General features: G+C 39.5%; 1 non-coding gene across 1 annotated transcript; it reads right to left on the bottom strand.

Moving 5' to 3' along the window:
- Positions 1 to 3902: 3902 nt before the first annotated feature.
- On the bottom strand, positions 3903 to 3984 carry Mir384 (microRNA mir-384). Its single transcript, NR_105233.1, has one exon. It is a non-coding gene; the product is annotated as a microRNA mir-384 (primary transcript).
- Positions 3985 to 7744: the final 3760 nt, after the last annotated feature.

Below are 7744 nucleotides of genomic sequence, written 5' to 3'. Positions count from 1 at the left end.
GTTCTTCCAGCAAACTGGACAGAGGCAAGCTACCTGGCCAGTGGTTTCTGTGATGAGGTTTCTGGGAAAGATGTTATTCTTCAAGACCATATCTTTCAGACCTGCCCTCTGTCACAGGGGTTAGGGTAAGTGTTGGAGGAATAGATGGAAGATGGTAGACAACATGAACGAAAGCACAAATATGGGTGTTCCAAGAAGAAAGAGATTAAGAACAGGCTGTAACTCTTTTGTCTTGCTCCCAAGTAATATCTTGAAATAATTGCAGAGAGAATCTGATTCATTAGATATACTGTATGAGAGATGTCACAACAGAACTTAGCCATCCATCTCTAAAGATTCAGGTGTTTATCTTGCCTTGCCTGCCAGGCAGAGACCACTAGAAAAGAATGGGCCTGCCATAGGTATAGTGATAGCCTCTTGGTAAAACCTTGTGTAAGACTTTGTTAACCCTTACTCATTCCACCGTAAAAGTTCTTCACCCTGGCCAAATCCATAGTTTTCTTGGATGCCAGCAAAGACCAGTTCCTTTTAGCTGATCTTCCCAGCTGGACTTTGATTAGGAGTTCAGTAATTCTCAATCATTCTATTCCTTCTGACTCACCCTCCTGAGGAGCCATCCGATTGGATGAACCTCTGGCTAACTCCAACATCCTCATGCTTACTAACCCTGTAAGTAATCTACCCACACCCTGAAGCTAATGTTCCCATCCATCTGACATTATCTGGCACAGCTACCTTTTCATTTTCAGAGAGGAAAGGAATAACAGTAAACTGCTTCATGGTTTTGAACACATTCAGGAGGCAAGAAACCTAAGGCTCATAGCAGAGAGGTATAGAGAAACTGGAGGCAAAAGATTTTAGCCAAAGTCATTATGGCAAAAACAGAATGCATCTGAAGGTTCAAATTAAGGAATGAGGTGTGGCAAGTAGGAAAAAAAGTCAAAGACTTAAAAAAGATTCCATCAATTGTTTTTTGTCAGACAGCCCAAGAAATTGCTTTGCATTTGGGAGCTATATTTTTGGGCCTTAAATATTTCTACACAATTCCAAAATGATTGTTCTATATATCAGACCTCACATGTAGTTTAAGGAATGCAAAGATTGGACCAGGAAGCTTCACTTTGCAACACCAAAGAATGTGAAGACTAAGGCCAAGGTCTTTCATTCTGAGTTCAAGATAAAACATGAAGCATTCAAGATGCAAATGTAAAGTTAGGCTGCATGAACAAAAGCACAATGTCTATTAGTGAGCCAGTATTTATATTCTATTATAAGCTGTTAAATCAATGTGTATGCTGGGCATGGGAGTATATCCTGTAATCCCAGCATTGGCAATATCTGAGGGGTAAAGGCAGAAAGAACAGGAGTACAGTCAGCCATGGTTACTAGGAGTCAGAGGTCTGCCTAATGCACATAAGGTCTGTCACAAAAGAAAATAAGAGAGAAGAAGGGAGGGCAGGGAGAGGGAAAGACAATACTTGGTATCAGTTGTCTACTGCTAGATACAAACAACAAACCAATTCAAAGTGGAATCCCAGACTTAAAAAGCCAAGATAACAGGTATACAGAGTTACAGACAAGTCTACCTGGGAGAACTAGGAAACATACTACCCAAGATCTTGTCTGATCTTGGAAGCTAAGCAAGGTGGGCCTGGTTAGTACTTGGATGAGAGAAACTCTGATGGCCAGAACCAACAATGTCAATTGAGTTTTACCCATTAACTTATGTCCTGTCCTTTAATTCAGCTACACCTAAAATGGAAGAGAGTTAAAAATGAAGATGAAGTGGGAAAAGATAGGTACTTTAGAGGAAAAGCAGTATCAAGTCAATACTGAGTGGCTTTCCAGGGCAAGAAGCAGTACTCTTCCCTCTGTCTTCATGGGCTCACAACAGACATAAACCACACTAACTCATAAAATTGCATACTCAAAAGCCCTTAGTTCTACTAATCCTTCTAGTCAGTCTCTTTCTTGACGTTCTACAGAACTGAGCATGGAGGAGTCTACACACAGATAACTCCAGAGTCAAGAAGTTTGATGTGGGTAACTTTAAATGCTTGTTTTTCCTAGAAAAGATTAATTTACTAATCTCTATTAATAAGTCAGGACCAGACCTTACTATCTAGCCCCTAAATGAAGCTATACTCTTTTCTAAGCTGTATTCTCTTTTTCTTCACCATTGTTATAATTTCCCTAAATTTATTTCTTGTTGTATTATGCAAAACCTCCAAGAATTTAGTTTTTAAAATCTGTCTAATAAGACCTTTAAGAACTTCAGTGAAAACCTTTTTCTATTTGTCTTTCTGACCACAAGGCCTCCTCTTTTGAGACTTCTCTTACCTGCTGGATTGTTTGATACAATCCTTCTACAGTGTGTCTCACTACCAGATGCCCCTTTTCTTTTCTTACATTTTTGTTTATTTTCAGAACCAATATATTACTCCTAAGGCACAGTAACAAAGCACTTAAGCTATTCCTGCCTATACTAGATACTCCAAAAATATCTGTGTCATTTACTTGCCACTTGGTAGATGTTACCTTCTGTCTTTATCTTCCTAGCATCTTAGTTAATGCTGACTTTCAATAGGTGAGAGACACAGAAGGGCATACCCGTGTTTTCCAGAGGACTGCTCAATTCAAATACCCACCTAAATTTTCAGATGATATGTTCTAATTTTTGGTTAGAAAATATGGTCACCATAAGTGTAAGGCATCCGTGAAATATACACAGTACACAATTAGATCAGTACAATTCGGTTTGAGAGACAAAATGTCCTTAAAGGTCTGGAGGCATTCAAAGAAGATACCCTGGAGAGGACCAATACAACTAGATAGGCCCAACAGACCAGGTTGAGTTGGGCCTTGAGAGAAGGGTCATATCTGGGTACAGTAGGGATGAGATTTGGGTGAAGGTCATCATCTAATCAAATTAAAGGGCCATTTGTATGACTCTAAAATATTGCTCAGCTGCATCCTACAACATCAGCCATTTCCTTGGCAACAGTACTAGATGCTGAGATCAATTGTCAAAAGGCTTTGCCCAATCTCTTGATATCTCTTGATTCCACTCCTCACATAGCCATCTCATTCCCTGGCTTCATCTGAGTGGGCTCCTAGGATGTCCTATTTTTGCTAGTCAATTAGAAGTCAAGCATATTCACTTAAATTTTTACATGCAAAGAATCCCAGCCAGTGACTTGATATGATCATAACACTCAAGGCCAAAACTCATTCAACATTTTGCTTTCATATCTAAATTGATGTAGTTACATGGTTATAACCCACAGCAATGCTGATATAAACCAATAGGTAGATCATTTCAAAACACTAAATGAAAATAAATAAATACAAATAGGATCAAGTACATAAATTAAGCATTACATTATGTGAATATCAAGTTTCATTAGCAGATAAGTGAACAGAAAAAGGCAACAAACTTTCATGAAAGAGTAAGATTGATAGAAATTAAATTTTTTGGCATGACTTGGGAAAGCCCAAAAGAATTAGAATATCAAAAACTGGTTGGAAGTGGGCTGGGGGACAGGCAATGAAGCTTTGCCTAAACCTTTTGTAAAGGAATAAGAAAGTTTAGACAGGGCCTTGGCTCACCTGACAAGTATAATTGCCTTTACTCCTAATTATTGTTTTTTTCCAAATGCCTCTTAAAATAAGCATGTCCAAACCTTTGTATCACCAAATTACTGGCAAATTTGCAGAAATCCTTGGGAGCTATGACAATCAAGTAGTACTACTATTATCAGAATTATTAACAAGATAAATTAACAGATAAATACGTAGAATTGATTACAAAAAAGTTCATGATCCAGAGATGTCCTAGAAATGGACAGTTAGCTTCTTGAAGGCTTCCTATGTATTTCGGGTATCTTGCTAGCTGAATATATGTTACAGGCATTGTGAACAATTTCTAGGAATGACTTACCAACATTATACACATTGCCTAGGAATTGTTTACAATTCCTGATTTAACATTCTGCTGCAAAAAAATTACAAGTTAATTTGATCATACACTGGCTTCAAAGCAGAAGGCAGTGTTTGTGCAGGCATGCCATGTAATGGGAAGATTGACTTTGATATAAAAAAAACAGACAATGGCTAAATAGCTGTGCTGTTCACTTCAAAGATTCACATGCAGAAGACTAGGCATGAACTGGGTAAAAAAGAACCTAATGCAAAGAAAACTTCCTTTTGTTATTTTAAAGTGAATTAATTGTATGGCAGTAATATATCCAAATATATAATGTATAAATATTTCAATAATTTAATTCAATATTTAAATCTACAATTCTTTCTTTTTACTGTTTTTGTATAAATTAGCTACTAGCAATGTTTATTTTTAATAGGCCAAGATTTGTACACTCAGATATGTACTGAACTGTCTGAAGCAGTCCCCTTGAGAATATGTTCTGATGTTGCCATTGTTCAGAATAATTTTGAAACACTGCTTTGAGAACTGCCTTCTGAGCCAGTTTATGAGTGAGACAATAACAAAATTACATTGTCTTCTTATCACATTTCAAAATTTAGCCATTCAGCATAGTAAGTATACAATTCGTATACCAGATTAATCTTAGAAATCAAAATGCAGGCACATTGTTACTAAAGTCCTGTCCCAGGCCACCCTCAGAACCTTTGCTCAGGCTGGATGCAAGACAGTCCCTCACTCTCCACCCAAGCTCCTTAAAAGACATGTCCAGTTGAAAAGGGCTGACTAAAATTTGTTCCAAAAGTCTACACTCAATTTTTCCAATGGATTTGCATGGTACGCTCTATTTGGTGAAACTAGGCAGCTAGACTTTAAGCTTCATAACAGCAGTTCCCTGCCTTGTTGCTAGCACCTACAACCATGATTTGGATGTTATCATTGTTCAATAAATACCTGTTGAATGATAGGTGGATGGATTGTGGGGGGGAGGTGTTGATGGATGAATAGGTGGATAATCTTCCTTAAAGAGTTATTTTGAATCCATCTTGGGGTGTAGCTCAGTGATAGAGCAACTTGCCTAGCATTTGCAAGTCCCTGGGATCATATCCCCAACACAAAAGTAAATTAAAAGAGCTATCATGGCACAGCAAGTATCAATGGAAGAGTGAAATACAAATAGTGGCTATTTAGAAAGTTTTCCTTCCAGCAGTAAGCCCAGGATATCAGTTTGCCGGTAGCTAAGAAAGATTATGGTGGTGGCTATAGCATACATCTGGATTGTGAGCTGGGTAGCTTAGAGCCATTAAAAGAAGTTAGTGCCTTGCCTCTTTTGAACTAGCTGCTCATGCACATTCCATTCACAGACTAGGCCTCTGATACAGGTCAGCTTGCCTGCAAACAAGTGCCACAGGGTTTCATTTTCAAGAGTAAGTAGTGAAACACCATTATCTCAAGTGGCTGGAGCTAGGTTACATAGCAAGCTAATGAAGGATAGAAGGGCTTTGGTGTAAAATAGGGAAAATAAACTACAAGAGCTCTGCCCTGCTCTCTTTCTCTTTTAAGCTAGAATTCCTGCAGTGTTCTTCCTTGGTATGCTTACCTTCTCCATAGACTAAAAAAACAAAGCTGAGGCCCTCTTCAACTCCCCAACTAATTTGTGGAGCTGTCCTAGAGAGAGCAGCAGCAGCAGTGCTAATAGTGTAAAATTAGTAGTAACAGTAAATATTAAAGCTCTGCTGGTGATAGTGTTGTTAACAGTGCTGTACTGGCTGGGTATGCACTATATATGTAATGCGTTTTTAGTTTTCTTGACAAAAGTAATGAGTCAGCAATGTTGCCATTAGTTTTGTAGCTAAACAAAGTGAGACTGTGATAGGTTAGCACACCAAGCTAGTCAGGGGTCAAAGCCTTTGCCTACTTGACTCCCGTGCCAAAGAGTGAATCACAATAGCATGCTGCCTCTCGGCTTTATGTTCTGCCCTCTAACACATCTTCTCATGGCCAACAATAAAGACACAAAAGAAAGCTAAACATACACCCTAGTTCAAGTCTAAAATGATTTTGTCCCTCTTTATTGTATTTGATAATAGTAGCTGCAAAGCAACCCAATCCTAGAGCCTGAACATCTGTTTTAAGACCTTGAGTGAGTATGTTTTTCTGGAATATCCCTTCAGAAATGTTTTTTTGAACATTTGTTCAAACAAGCTGAGGTCTGGACACCCTCTGATGCCTTTCTCGATTGGTTATGCGCCAAGTATGACATGATCCTCTGCATGTGGTTTGAGTTAGGTGGAAGTGTTGCACATGCCTAGGATACTGGGCAAGCCCACTAGAGCTGCCCCTGGATGCAGACAAGGCTGACTTCAGCAGGCCCAGTGAGGAGATGGTAGATCTGTGTTGACTGGGATGGGAGCCCCAGTTGGATGGGTCACCCCCTAACCCCCATTGAGCTAGGCCATTTGTATTCCAACAATTCTTTTCCTTTTTGCCTGGATACTTAATTGTGTTTGGGACAAGTTCCAAAATACCCAGTGGTCTTCTCAAGCCCTATGGCTCAAGAGAGTTTCAGAGCACAGAGCCTGAAGGACTTGTTGCTATGCTCTGGCTTTCTTGCTGCAAACCACAGGAGCTCTACCTGCTGTGCCATGAGATCATTAGGGAATTGATCAATGTCTTTGGAAAGTGCCTCCTCATGTACATAACTGGATGGGACTATAATCCCAGACAGTTTTACAGCTTTGGCAGGATGGAGGTATACACTGAGGACAGATTGAATGTCACCTCTTGGCCTGGATTTGTGGGAGACGGCTGAAGAGCCCATCAGCAAAGCTGCCACGTGGCCAAGTCCATGTGAGTGATGGAAACATGGCTATGGGAAGAGGCCAAGGCCAGTAATGAGGGAGGAGACACTCAAACCTATGGGGAATCCCTGAATCCCCAACATCTGTGGGAAAGATCAGATGAGGCTTGGGGGTAAAAAGCAAGAAGAACGCATTCAGCAGTTTCAAGTGTACACAAAAAGAAATGAAGAATAGCAATCTGCTGTGGGCAGGGAGAACTACAGGTATCAGGCTGGCTTGAACATCAAGTTCAGAGGAACAGCATACAGTGAAAGTGTTTCAGGATAAAATATAATTCTTAACTAAGAACAAGTATTTCCTTATGCCACTGTGGCCTTCTGAAATTGCCTCCAAATATTGAAAAAATAATCTCTTCTTCCTTTTCTTCAGTGCAAAATGCATATGTACCACTGAAGACTACCTCTCCATACACTTAGCCTAACAATTGGGAAGAAAGAATGCTAATGGTTATGTGTGTGTGTGTGTGTGTGTGTGTGTGTGTGTGTGTGTGTGTGTGTTTGTATTTTGACTGAATGAGGTGGACAAGGTTTAAAGAAAATGAACCAGGTAAGAGTTACTCAAGTGCGATGAGAAGTCATGAGGGCTGTAGTGAAATGTGGAAGAGGTTGCCTTTTGTGAGATGAAATTGTGAAGCAATAGTACCACAACTTAGCAACTGACTAGATTTATCAAGGTAATGAAAAATGTAAATGCCATTTTTATCATTTTTAGTGATTGGTAAGATGAAAGTAGCACTAGTAACAAGAACAGTGCATTAGGGAAAAGAACATGTCTTGGGGAGAAGAGAAATACTTTTAGGGTGTCAGATTGAGAACTAGAACAAGCATTTTAAAATTCTTCTCTGACTCAGGAGAGAGGTCAGAGCTGGAGACAGACATCCAGGCAGGCATAGCTTACATGTTCCTTTACCTAAATCCAAAACTGCTGGTTCCAAGTCACT

This window comes from Cricetulus griseus, chromosome X (assembly GCF_003668045.3).
Source record: "Cricetulus griseus strain 17A/GY chromosome X, alternate assembly CriGri-PICRH-1.0, whole genome shotgun sequence".
Classification (NCBI taxonomy): Eukaryota; Metazoa; Chordata; class Mammalia; order Rodentia; family Cricetidae; genus Cricetulus; species Cricetulus griseus.
Note: the sequence above shows the minus strand (reverse complement) of the source record. Positions and strands in the feature narration are given on the sequence as shown.